Source organism: Pongo abelii, chromosome 9, assembly GCF_028885655.2.
Source record: "Pongo abelii isolate AG06213 chromosome 9, NHGRI_mPonAbe1-v2.0_pri, whole genome shotgun sequence".
NCBI lineage: Eukaryota > Metazoa > Chordata > Mammalia > Primates > Hominidae > Pongo > Pongo abelii.
The window spans coordinates 4072521-4086782 of NC_071994.2; the positions used below are offsets into that span (position 1 = coordinate 4072521).

The window sequence follows — 14262 nt, forward strand, 5'->3', positions numbered from 1 at the left end:
GAAGCCATTCCAGCATCTCTCTTAGAACCTCCAGATATAGCACTTGCTGAAAATCGTTTCAAAATTGATTGCCGAGAGATTGAATTGATTAAAATGTGAGGAGGAGACCACTTATATAAAATGGTACCAAGAGTGTGTGTGTGTGTGTGTGTGTGTGTGTATATATATATATGAGAGTGGAGGAAAAGTGAAGCCTTAAGTGTCTTATAAGAAGAAAGCAGTCCGCATGTGAATGGCATCTGGCTTTTAGTAGAATCCCAGGCTCACAGAACATGTGTCAAGTGGCCACGGACGCTGCGGCCACCAACCATGCACACCTTCTTGTGCGGAGCCCGCCACCTCTGAGCTCTGTCCAAATGGGCCCATTGCCCTGTTTTTGAGGTTCCTAGTCTATGGGCTCACTAGGTAGCCCCCCGCCGCCTGATCAGATCTGCTGGGGCCAGCCAGGCCCTACAAACGTGTGTTCTAGAAAGCAAGGAGGAGTCTGTCCTGGACCTGGCTGGCTTTGCAGTCTCTAGCAGGGAGGCTCAGTGGGTTTTCTGTCTGAGATCTTGGCTTCAATGGGGGCTCAGTTCGTGCAGCAGCTTCCCTGCTGATGAGTCCCTGCTCAGGCTTAGACACCAGACGGTATTGTGGGGTATCGAGGTAAGACATGTCCCAAACTTAACCACGAAGGAGAAGCTGGGAATGTGCTCTGCTCGGAAGGCTGGGTGGGAGGGAGTGTGTTTTTCTGGATGTGGTGATGACAATGTTACCAACAAAGCGGTCTTCCCAAGAATGGGGTCTTTGTTGTGTGCTACACAGCCAGTATCCAAAAGCAAAAGTGAGCTTCAAGCAGCACAGGCTTTATTTGATGGCCATGGAACTGAGAAGCGGGAGCTTGGCTCACAGATCCATTTATCAGCTCCCAAGAGCTGAGAAGTCACAAAGCTGGGGCCTCTGTAATGAAAGGATTGGGCATTAAATCAAGGGAAGGAATATTCATGTCTTTTCTGGAAATGGGCAGAGAGCTTCTCAGAACCGGTGTGCCGCCTTCCTTTCTGTCCTTTTCTGGTTTCTTTCTGTTGTTGTCATGGTGATTGTCAACTATCCTGGTGCTGGTAGAAGGGTCATTTAGCATGGAAATCAGATTGTAATGAGGTTAGAGGTTCTTCAGAAGCCAAGTGAGCTGCCATCTTGGATCCCACTAGTCTTAGCCTTTTTGGTCACCAGGGGGAACTTCTGACCTCAGGCATCCTGTTGCCTCAAGATAAGCAGAGTTGAACCAGGTAGGCCACATGGGCTTTATACTGGGTAGCAATCACACTGAGCACTGGCACAGGCCAGACCTCCAAGCCCTGCCATTGCCCGTCCACCGCTGGTCCACACCCACCCTCTCCTGTGAGCAACCTGCCCCTGCCTCACTTGTCTGAGAAGGGCCAGGCCCGGGAGCTCAGCTTGCCTCCCACGGTTGCTCAATGCCTTCCTTCTCCCTGTCCTCCAGTCCTCCTCTTCCTGAGCAGCCACCACTCCTCCCTCTCCTGGCACTCACCTTCAGAGCCACGCCGGCTGCCCTCCCTCCACTCTTTTGTTGGAAGGACTCACCTGTGCCAGCATCGGGCTTTGTTGGCTATGCCACCCCTGGATGGGGCAGTCCTGGAGGGCTGCGTAGGTGGATCATTTGAACTTCCTGCTCTCTCCATCCTCCGGAGAGTAGTGGCTTCCAGGATAGTGTGCAGGAGGAAGCAGGGCAGCTGGAGAAACCTGCCTTTCTCCTCTCTCCTGTGGGCTTTTCCTGTCCACCTGCCAGCATCGCCCTGTGTGCCCTAGATGAGAACGTATGGCCTTCTCCAGCCCCGTTGACAGGGTCTCCACCCAGGGCAGGTGGAGTCTGCCAAAAGACACACATCCTGTGCAGGCAGCTTCCAGAGGGGCGGTGGTTTGTTGTGTTTACTGTGGGAGGAGGTTATTTAAGGGGTAAGACAGAGGTTTCTAGAAAGGTAATCTTGCTCCAGCTCAGACTCCCAGGACAATGTCCCTGATAAAACCGTATTTTCTACCTGGGCTGATGCAGGTGTGAGTCTCACTGGGCTAAAGTCAGGGCATCAGCAGGGCTGCATTCCTTTCTGCAATCTGTGGGGGGAGAATTTGTTTCCTTGCCTTTCCAGCATCTTTGGCTCATGGCCCCTTCCTCCATCTCCAAAGCCAGCACCTGTTGGTGGGTCCTTCTTCCATTGCATCTCCCCAACCCTCCTTTCTGCCTCTTCTTCCACTTTTAAGAACCTGTGTGATTATGGCCAGGTGCGGTGACTCACACCTGTAATCCCAGCACTTTGGGAGGCTGAGGTGGACAGGAGTTGAGTTCAGGAGTTCAAGAGCAGCCTGGCCAACATGGGGAAACCCTGCCTATACTAAAAATGCAAAAATTAGCTGGACATGGTGCCACACACCTGTAGTCCCAGCTACTTGGGAGGATGAGGCAGGAAAATTGCTTGAACCTGGGAGGCAGAGGTCCACTGCACTCCAGCCTGGGCAACAGGGCAAGACTCCATCTCAAAAAAAAAAAAAAAAAAGAGAAAAGAAAAGAAAAGAACCCGTGTGATTAGATGGGCCCACCTTGCTAATCCAGGTCAAGTAAACTGATGGGCCGCCTTCTGCCTGCAACCTTAATTCCCTTTTGCCTTAAGGGAACATATTCACAGGTTCTAGGGATTAGGACCTGGGCATCCTTGGGAGGAGCCGTCTTTCTCCCTAACACAGATGGCAAAAATGAACATCAGAACTCTCCTCTAACACAAAGGCTGTGGGTCAGGGAAGGAAGGCGTCTCTGTGACCTGGGGTGGAACGAGGTACACCAAGATCACAGCACAGAGAAGTTGAGGAGGGTGGGGAGGATTCCACAGTGGTTCCTGCTCGGTTCTGTTTGCCCTTGGGTGTTCTAAGATCGTGACTTAGCACCTTCTTTTGTATTATCTTCTTTTATAGAGGTGTGATTTACATACAGGAAAACATACAGATTATAAGAAAAATCTAGTTCAATGCGTTTTAACAAATGTATATACCCACATCTCCAACTGCAAATAAGGTATTAAACCTTTCCTTCACAGGCCAGGTGTGGTGGCTCACGCCTGTAATCCCAGCACCTTGGGAGGCCGAGGCAGGTGAATCACTTAAGGTCAGGAGTTTGAGACCATCCTGGCCAACATGGTGAAACCTGTCTCTACTGAAAATACAAAAATTAGCTGGGCGTGATGGTGCATGCCTGTAATCCCAGCTACTCGGGAGGCTGAGGCACAAGAATCACTTGAACCTAGGAGGTGGAGGTTGCAGTGAGCCAAGATGACACCATTGCACTCCAGCCTGGGTAACAACAGCAAAACTCCGTCTCAAAAAATATATAAAATAATTTTAAAAAAACACCTTTCCATCACCCCAGGAAGTGATCTCAGGGTGTCTTCTAGCCATCCCTCCCCGTCCCACACCAGAAGCAAATGTGATTCTGATTTCTGTCACCATAGACCAGTTTTGCCTATCATTGGATTTCATGTAGATAGGACCCTGCAACTTGTACTCTCGGGCCCAAATTCTTTCTCACAGCCTAATGCCTGTGATATCAGCTATGTATTGCAGGACTCGGTGGTTTATAAATTTTTTTTTTTTGAGACAGAGTCTCTGTTGCCCAGACTGGAGTGCAGTGGTGCCATCTCAGCTCATTGCAACCTCCAACTCCAGGGTTCAAGTGATTCTCATGCCTCAGCCTCCCTAGTAGCTGGGATTACAGGATCCCACCACCACACCTGGCTAATTTTTGTATTTTTAGCAAGGAGGGGATTTAACCATGTTGGCCAGACTGGTTTCAAACTCCTGACCTCCAGGGATCCACCTGCCTCGACCTCCCAAAGTGCTGGGATTACAGGCATGATCCACTGTGCCCAGACAGCAGTTTATAAATGTTTATTGCTGGGTAGTGTTCTATGATGTATTTACACCACAGTTTGATCATTGTCCTGATGATGGACATGTGGATTGCTTCTCAATTTTGGCTAATGTGAATGAACCTGCTAAAAAAGGTTTTTGTGTGAGTCTTTCTAAGGACATACATTTTTATTTCTCTAGGTAGAAACCTGCTGGGTTGTATGATAACATTTTCATTTTATAAGAAACTACCACACAGTTCTCCAAAGTGCTGTCCCATTTTGTTCTCCTACCAGCAGTGTGTGAGAGTTCCAGTTGCTCCACTTTCTCATCAACATTTGGCAATATCGGTCTGTTTAACTTCCGCTGTTCTAATGGATATGAAATGATATCTTATTGTGGGTGTAATTTGCATTTTTCTGGTGATGACGATTAAGCGTCTCTTTGTGTGCTCATTTGCTGTATGTATAGCTTCTTTAAGTCTTTGGTTCATTTTTAATGGTGGTGTTCATCTTTTCCTTATTGGTTTGTAGTAGTTCTTTATATATTCTGTTTATCAGTCCTTTGTCAAATATATGCTGCAAACATTTTTCCCAGCCTGTGACTTGCCTTTTCATTTTCTAACTACAGTCATCTCTCAATATACATGGGAATTGGTTCCAGGACACCACCACCTCACACCATATACCAAAATCCACCTCAAGTCCCACAGTCATCTCCATGGAACCTGTGTATGTGAAGTCAGCCTTCTGTATATGCAGGTTTTATATCACACAAATATTGTGTTTTCAATCTACATTTAGTTCAAAAATCCACATGTAAGTTGACCCACGCAGTTCAAACCCATGTTGTTCAAGGGTCAACTGTATGTCTTCTAATGAGTAGAAGGGTTTGAAAATTTTGAATCTAATCCAAATTATTCTTTTTTTCTTTCACGTTAGTGCTTTTTGTCACTTTTTTCTTTTGAGTCGGGGTCATGCTGTGTCATCCAGGTGGGAATGCAGTGGTGCCATCATGGCTCATTACATGCCTTGACTTCCCAGGCTCAAATGATTCTCCTTCCTTATTTTAAAATTTATTTTATTAGTATATTTTTTTGTAGAGATGAGTTCTCACTATGTTTTCCAGGCTGTTCTTCAACTCCTAGGCACAAGTGACCCTCCTGCCTCAGTCTCCCAAAGTACTGGGATTGTGGGTGTGAGCCACCATGCCTGGCCCTTTTTGTAGCTTTTTTTGATGTTGAAAATTAAAAGACTTTGGATATACATAGAATCTGGAAGATGGTACAAAATGTTTTTAGATGTTCCCATCCAGCAAGCTCTTTCTACACAGTCGGCCTTGCTTGCACCCTTGGGAGCTGTTTCTCTTTTGTGGAGCACCATTGCTTTATGTTGTAAAATGAACATTTAGTTGGTAAACCCCATTCATGAACATTAAATGAAATAAGTAAGTGACTCACAGAATGAATAACTCAGTAAAGAAGTGGCTGCTCAGGACCCGGTGAATTCTCATCACCTCATGACAGTCACTGGAGGTTGGGGATAACAAACAGCAAAATCAAATGGTGGTCCTCGTTGGTTGGTTGGTTGGTTGGTTGGTTGGTTGGTTGGTTGGTTGGTTGGTTGGTTGGTTAATTAGCTAGCTGGCTTGCTGGCTGGTTGGTTGGTTGGTTGATTGGTCGGTTGGCTGGCTGGCTGGCTGGCTAGCTGGCTGGCTGGCTGGCTAGTTGGTTGGTTGGTTGATTAGCTGTGTGGCTGACTGATTAGTTGGTTGGTTGGTTGATTAGCCATCTGGCTGACTGATTGGTTGGTTGATTAACTAGTTGGCTGACTGGCTGATTGGTTAGTTGGTTGGTTGGTTAGCTGGCTGGCTGATTGGTTGGTTGGTTGGATGGATGGTTGGTCAAATGATACAAGTTCAGCTTAGTTCCATGAATAGTTTGGTAGTTACGCCTTCAAGATATGATGGGCTTACTCACTTGAGCCTTAGTTGTAATTTCTTAAGGCTGCATGTTTATGGGACTTCACAGTCTCCAGTGGGCTTTCCTGCATGCTGTCTCATCTAACCTTCTGGAATAAGTAGGGCAGCAATCATCACCTGCATTGTACACATGAGCATCCCCATCTCAGCATGTTGGAGCACACAGATAGGGAGTTACTGGGTAGAGACTATGACCCATTATTTGTAACTACTAATGCTTGAGCTGTGACCTGTACCTGCATCAGGACAGCTTTCTCATGCAGTGATCAGGGTGGTGGTCCTGGTATGTGACTCCCAGTGATGAATCCTCCTACACATCCACCTGAGGCAATGGGGAAGCAGAAACATATCCAGGTCTATTCTCAGCTCAGCTGTCTCTGGCTGGCTCTGAGTAGACTTCTTTATCTGAAATGTGAAGCCTGGAGATGATGAGTATGAAGAGTTGGGGGGAAGTTTATGATCATAGCTTTTTTGTTTCTGAGCATAAGAGACAGAGGCATGCCCAGATTTATAAAATCTCACTTCTTTGCAGGCATCAGCCCAGATACCTGAGAGCTAAGTGCCACATATGACTATGTTGTTATATGCAAGAGGAGATGCATCTTGGAAGATGGTGCTCTAGAAAATTGGTGGTTAATTACATGCATGTCCTCACCCCATCCTGCTGGAGTTTAGGCTCTCTGAGGGCAGGGACACCTGTGCCCTGCACGGTGCCTATCCAGGACAGAGTGCATGTCAGTTGGCCCACCGCGTTTGTGAAAAGGAGGTTGGGTGGTGTTGCACTTGATCAGTCAGGAGTTGGAAGGTCTGGCTTTTGTCAAGACTCTAAAGCTTTCCACCCGTTTGTATTAGGTAGCACAATGTCAGCTGCTACGACAAGTGAACCCACAATTTCAGTGGCTTAATGGAGTGCAGGTTTTTTTCCTGCCCGGTAGCCACCCAGTGTGGTCTCTTCTGGTCAGCAGATGGGCTGATTTTCTCCATGATGTGACCAAGCAGTCCACCCTTCCATTCTGTGGCCTGGTCATCCTCGAGGGTCTTAGGGTCCCCTGCCCCCAGCCTGCAGAGACAGGGAGAAAGAATGGAGAAACGCTGCCCTCTTGTGTGAGGCTCTGGCACAGCAGGGACACACATCATTGCCCGTGACACCCCGTGGAGGGGACCTGGATGCTGCAGATGCTGGGACCCATGGTCCCGGGCCAGGAGCCACCTCCTGGTGACTGTTTGAGTCAAGATTCTCCAGAGAAACAGAACCAGTGGGACATAGACACAGATGTAGATACAGATAGAGTATATGTATTAAGAGACTCATTTCAAGGAATTGGTTCACCCAATTGTGGGAACGGGCAAGTCTAAAATCCTCCGGGCAGTCCAGCAGCCTGGAACGCCCGGACAGGAGCTGGTGCTTCAGCCTTGAGGCAGAATTTCTTCTTCCTCAGAGAAACCTCAATTTTGTTCTTGAGGCCTTTTAACTGATTGGAGAAGGCCCACCCACATTACTGAGAAAAATTTTGACTTCAAGCCAACAGACTGTAAATGTTAACCACGTCTACAAAATACCCTCCCAGCAACACCTAGGCTAGTGCTTGGATGCATAACTGGGTGCTATAGCCTGGTCCGTTGGCCCATAAAGCTGACCCTCTTTGTGCACCCTGGGTGGAGAGACAGTGCGCTGGGTGGACATGCACCCTGGGTGGAGAGACAGTGCCCACCTCCCCTGCTGGGGACTTGACTGCCTTCCACATCTTCCAAGATATCAATTTCCTCATCTGTGAATTCAGGCTGGTGGATTGTAGAATCACTTGATCCTTCCTCCTCAGAATTCTACACATTGAAATCAGGGCTGCCCTCGATGATGTATCTTGACTAAGAAACAAAGATAAAATATTTCCGAAGTAATCAGTTGGCACCCATGGATGAGGCAGTTTATGAAAAATGAATGCAATGCACGTGCATGCAGTTTTCAGCGACACATCTTATGTGTACATGGAAACTGTCAGGCCAGGGCTCTCTGTTTATCCCTGAGAAAATGACAAGGCCAGGCAGCACCAGAGCAAATCGTGTTTTAGTTGCTGAAACAAACAAAAGACTTGACTATCAGTGAGCACCATTCATGTAGAACATGAGGAGAAAATGGGTGTGATGAGTCACTGCTGTACATCCGTGTTTCCATCCTCCAGAGACAGGTGGGATCTGGTCACCTGAAAGCCACTGAGGTAGGACTGGGGGCCTCACAGCCGGGCAGCTCAGACCGGGGTGTAAGATGCCACATTCTCAACTCCTACCTCACTCCTGGGCACCTACCCAGATGAGCAGCACCTACCCAGTGTAGTTTTGGCACGTCCTGTGCCGTATGCACTGCCAGAGCCTGTTGGAGTCGGGATCCTCAATCAGCTGCAGAAACCACTGAGGAAGTGACTTGATGGGATTCTCTGCAGAATGGACTTCCAGAATCTTCTGGCTGACTCCCTCATGCAGGGCTCTCGACTGGGTAGAAGGTGTGAGTGTAGGATGGGATTAGCCGTGCCTTCCCTTGACTGGCCACTGTTGTGGGATAAGTCTGCATTTAAGAATAGTCCCCATGGCTCTCTAGAAGTTTCTAGAAGCTAGCCATAAGCACAGGGTCTAGATCAGAAAGTCAGAGCTCTGACCAGGAAACAAGAAACAGATGTGGTTGCAGTGTGTATTTTCTACTTTTTTGTGGCACCCAATGGAGAAGAGAGAGGACCTCATTTGAGCCTCCCAATTGCCCTTTATGGGAGGTGCCTTTATGATCCCCGCTTATTCATAAGGAAACACGTGTTGTGTATGTGTCTGGGAAGCATGTGCGCCAGGCTGTCCAGATTCCCAAGCTCTTTTCCCATGGACTGTTCCTGTTCAGAATCCCTGCTGTGGACTCTCCTTTCCAGCCACTCTCTAATTTACCAGCATAGGGGGCCCTTACTTGGAGCATCTTACAGCTTAGCATTGCCATTTGCTCTGAGAAGTGTCTCCGGACCGCCACCAGCCCCACACCCCGAGGGCTAATGGGCACAACATTCTCGGATCTCTCCTTCAGATCGTGTGGACCCGACAGGGTGGCAGTGAGGCTGGCATGTGTTTCCTCCTCCCAGAAATCGCCCTGAGCGCAGTGCGTTGCTCCTCTGTCATCTGAAGCCACACCTGGAGCCATCCCCTCCTGTCTCCTGTAGGACACCCTGTGTGGCCTCGTCGGGGTTTCAGGACACATTTGGAGTTTAAATCTCCTCCTCCCAAATCCAACCCTGGGGTCAGGGCTGGACAGGAGAAGGATGGGGACCTCTTGGTTTTACCAACTGTTTTGTGACTGCAGCAGTCCCCTGTTATCTTTGGGGGATACGTCCCAAGACCCCCATTGGGTGCCTGAAACAGGGGACAGCACTGAACCCTGTACTGCATACACCGTGTTTTTGGTCTGATATCAGAGCCAGCTCCTAAGTGACTAACCAGTGGGTGGTGTAGACAGCAGGAGTGCGCTGGACAAAGGGATGAGTCACTTCCTCCAGGCGAAACGGCACTCGACATCATGCTACTCAGAATGGCATGCAATTGAAAACTTTTCGGCTGTTTATTTCTGGACTTTGCTGTTCAATATTTTCAGACTTCAGTTGACCGTGGGTGATTAAAACCTCAGAAAGTGAAACCATGGATAAAGGGAGACTGCTGAAGTCACAAGTGACTTGGGGCCACTGTCCTTTGAGATTTCTTGTCTGTGGCCATTGATAAGAAGAGGACACAATGAGGAGAGTCCTCATCCACGATGGCCCTGGTGGGGGACCTGTCCTCTTGGCTGTCACGCCTCCCTATTCAACACTAGGTCAGCTTCTGGGATCCACCTGCTCTCCCTCGGGAGCCATATCAAGTATGCACTGGAGTAAGTCATGTTCCCCCATCCTGCAGGCCATGTAACGTTATCGTTCCAGCCTTTTCAGAGCACGCAGTTCCAAACCCTGTCCCTGTGGTTGCATCCTCTCACCTCTCATTTGATGTTTATAGGTAACTCATGTGATCCTCAGAGTAAACTTGGGAGGGGGGCATGCAGTGATGTTAGTCCATTTTAGACATGAGGTCAGAGATGGTGAGTGACTTGCTCCAAAGCATGGGTGGCTGACCCAGGACCTAAACATAGATACATCTGAGCTGACATCTGTTTCCTTTACCTGGAGGCTGGAGCATCCCCAGGGTCAGCCAGCCTCTGAGATGTTAAGATTTTGTGGCCTTGGAGTCAGGGACCAGAGGTGGTGGTGGTGGTGGTAATGATGATAAGTGGTTGATGGCAGCCATGGTGATGCTGTTTATGGTGGTGGTGGTGTTGGTGACGGTCATGGTGATGATCGTGGTGATGCTGGTGGTGGTGCTCGTGGCGATGATGGTAGTGATGCTGGTGGTGGTGCTCGTGGCGATGATGGTAGTGATGCTGGTGGTGATGGTCATGGTGATGATGGTGTTGATGCTGGTGGTGGTGGTCTTGGTGATGATGGTGGTGATGCTGGTGGTGATGGTCATGGTGATGATGGTGGTGATGCTGGTGATGATGGTCATGGTAATGATGGTGGTGATGCTGGTGATGATGGTGATGCTGGTGATGATGGTCATGGTGATGATGGTGGTGATGGTGGTGGTGATGGTGGTGATGCTGGTGGTGGTGGTCGTGGTGATGATGGTAGTGATGCTGGTGGTGGTGGTCGTGGCGATGATGGTGGTGATGCTGGTGGTGGTCTTGGTGATGATGGTGGTGATGCTGGTGGTGGTGGTCGTGGCGATGATGGTGGTGATGCTGGTGGTGGTGGTCGTGGCGATGATGGTGGTGATGCTGGTGGTGATGGTCGTGGTGATGATGGTGGTGATGCTGGTGGTGATGGTCGTGGTGATGATGGTGGTGATGCTGGTGGTGATGATGGTAGTGATGCTGGTGGTGGTGGTCATGGTGATGATGGTGTTGATGCTGGTGGTGGTGGTCGTGGTGATGGTGGTGATGCTGGTGGTGGTGGTCATAGTGATGATGGTGGTGATGCTGGTGGTCATGGTGATGATGGCGATGATGGTGGTGATGCTGGTGATGGTCATGGTGATGATGGTGGTGATGCTGGTGGTGGTGGTCATGGTGGTGATGGTGGCGATGGTGGTGGTGGTCATGGTGATGATGGTGGTGATGCTGGTGGTGGTGATGGCGATGATGGTGGTGATGCTGGTGGTGGTGGTCATGGTGGTGATGGTGGTGATGGTGGTGGTGGTCATGGTGATGATGGTGGTGATGCTGGTGGTGGTGATGATGGTGATGATGGTGGTGATGCTTGTGGTCATGGTGATGATGGCGATGATGGTGGTGATGCTGGTGGTGGTGATGATGGTGATGATGGTGGTGATGCTGGTGGTGGTGATGATGGTGATGATGGTGGTGATGCTTGTGGTCATGGTGATGATGGTGATGATGGTGGTGATGCTGGTGGTGATGGTCATGGTGATGATGGTGGTGATGCTTTTGTGGTCCTGGTGATGATGGTGATGATGGTGGTGATGCTGGTGGTGGTGGTCATGGTGATGATGGTGGTGATGCTGGTGGTCATGGTGATGATGGTGGTGATGGTGATGATGGTGATGATGGTGGTGATGCTGGTGGTGGTGGTCGTGGTGATGATGGTGGTGATGCTGGTGGTGGTGGTCATGGTGATGATGGTGGTGATGCTGGTGGTCATGGTGATGATGGTGGTGATGCTGGTGGTGGTGGTCATGGTGATGATGGTGATGATGGTGTTGATGCTGGTGGTGGTGGTCGTGGTGATGGTGGTGATGCTGGTGGTGGTGATGATGGTGATGATGGTGGTGATGCTTGTGGTCATGGTGATGATGGTGGTGATGCTGGTGGTGGTGATGATGGTGATGATGGTGGTGATGCTTGTGGTGATGGTGGTCGTGGTGATGGTGGTGGTGATGCTGGTGATGGTCATGGTGATGATAGTGGTGATGCTGGTGATGGTCGTGGTGATGATGTTGGTGATGCTGGTGGTGGTGGTGGTCGTGGTGATGGTGGTGGTGATGCTGGTGATGGTCATGGTGATGATGGTGGTGATGCTGGTGATGGTCGTGGTGATGATGGTGGTGATGCTGGTGGTGATGGTCATGGTGATGATGGTGGTGATGCTGGTGGTGGTGGTGGTCGTGGTGATGGTGGTGGTGATGCTGGTGGTGGTGGTCATGGTGGTGATGGTGGTGGTGCTGGTGGTGGTGGTCATGGTGGTGATGGTGGTCGTGTGATGCTGGTGGTGATGGTGGTGGTGGTGGTGGTGGTGGTGGTCATGGTGATGATGGTGGTGATGCTGGTGGTCATGGTGATGATGGTGATGATGGTGGTGATGGTGGTGATGCTGGTGGTCATGGTGATGATGGTGGTGATGCTGGTGGTGGTGGTCCTGGTGATAGTGGTGATGCTGTTTTTTTGGTGATGATGGTGGTGATTCTATTGATGGTGGTAGTCATGGTGATTGATGGTGGTAGTGATGCTAGTAGCAATGATGCTGGTGGTGGTGGTGACAGAGGTTTTAAGATGATAAAGGGATGATGCTAGTCAAGTTTGGCACTCCACCTTGGTGAACCCTACTGCTCTGGCCATGAACAAATATTCTTTCTCATTCCAGCCCTGTGCAGCCTTCCCTTTGTTTGGAGGAGGTTCCTGGCTTTCCCCTTCTAGTTCTTGAAATTCCATTTCTTTCCTCACATCTCCTCCTGATGTAAAGGAATCAACACCACACTGGGTGCCCCTGAGAAAAATAATTTTACCCTTGTATGTCTCAGCTTTCTCATTTGTAAGTTGGATTTATATGCCCTGCAGATAGACATGCCCTGCAGGGTTGTTGCAAGGGCTCACAGAGAAGAATGCAAAAGTATAAAAGTCCATACGCATACAAGAATTGTTACCAACAGCACTGATGGAATGGGCTTCCTGATAGTAATACTGGGAACACCAGCACCACCAAGGCTCTGGCCATGCAGGGCACTGTGGCTAAAGTAGCAGGTCATTGTTACTCCTGCTCTGCCCTCACCTCCACCCAGGCCCTGCCCATCTGCTTCCCTGCTTTGTGAGGCTTGGTCTAATAGACTGTCCCACCCCCAGCTCCATTGTAAAAGGAGGCCAGGCCAGAGACAGCCCAGGGTGGCTGCAGAGGAGAAAGGCACAGAAGCAAAGGACAGGTGCAAAGGTCATAATTCCACTTTATTGTCCCGTCATTTATAAGCCCTGTGCTGCCCGTGCCAGCTGTGTTTCCACTTGAAAGTTACTCCTGGTATTTGTTGCAAACTCTGGCACGGTCCCGCTTACCCTGAGAGGAGACTCAGGCTGCAGTATTGGAACCTCTACACTGCTAGAGGTCTGGTCCCGGGCCCATCTGTGCATAGCAGGTAGGACACCAGCCCATCAGTGGGCACGGGCGAGCACCCTCAGCTGATAGTGGAACCCCTCCTCTTTGAGCCCCTGCTGAGAAACCAAATGGTCCCTGAAGCAGACAGAGCGTCCCCATGTCCACTCCCTCGACTTGGTGCAAATTAATCTCAGCTTTTGTTTTGGCAGCCTGGTGCCCGAGGTGGGGGATGATGCCCAAGGCCACTGTTGCCTCTCTTGTTTTGTCACCGTGCCCCCTGTCCTGGAACATGTGAGCCCCCGGAAGGTTTGGCAGGGTCCAGCACCACCTGGAAGCCTGAGACTAACGGCGGCTCCAGCCACCTGGAACACCCTCTAGAGACCTCCCTTCACCCCACTGACAGGCCCTGCCCAGCCCCTGGGGGGTGCTGGTGAGACAGAGGTAGTGGCGTTCACCGGGGACAGACTCCTCTCCCTGCAACTGGCAGGCTGCCTCTGCTCCACTGAGCGGGTGATGGAGCTTGGTGGGGTTGTGGGGAGCAGGGCCAGCTGGCAAGAAAGAAGGAGAGAGGAGACTTTTGGAGAGAGGAGAGTTAGGTAAGGGGATGGGCCACCACCCTGGACAGGAGAGCTTTGGGGGGTCATCTGGAGCAACACAGGTTTAAAGCCAAGATCTGCTTTGATGAGTGAGGGCCCCTCCCCCTCGGGTCACCCCAACACTTTCAGCAGCAAACCTCATGCCTCCTCAAGCCTGGGGGTAAGATGGTGTGTGGATGAGGGCAGGAGGGGGCCCAGGCACCCCCAGGGGTCTGTCCTGTGTAGTGTGCAGGTCTCCTGTCCCCTCCTGACCATGCGCATCGGGCCCATAGCCTGGGTCCTCCCAGAGGCTCACAGGCTACCCAGAGATCAGGTCTGTGCTGGACGGAGGCATCCTATGGGCCTGGCAACTGCACGCACGCAGGCCCCAGGACACCCCATGGAAACCCAGAGACCCTCTGCTGATGGCCCTCCTGGGA

General features: G+C 50.3%; 1 protein-coding gene across 4 annotated transcripts in view; it reads left to right on the forward strand.

Moving 5' to 3' along the window:
• The window catches only part of SHANK2 (SH3 and multiple ankyrin repeat domains 2), a 694542-nt gene that overhangs the window by 362022 nt on the left and 318258 nt on the right, over positions 1-14262 (forward strand). The gene's annotated exons all lie outside the window — the stretch shown is intronic.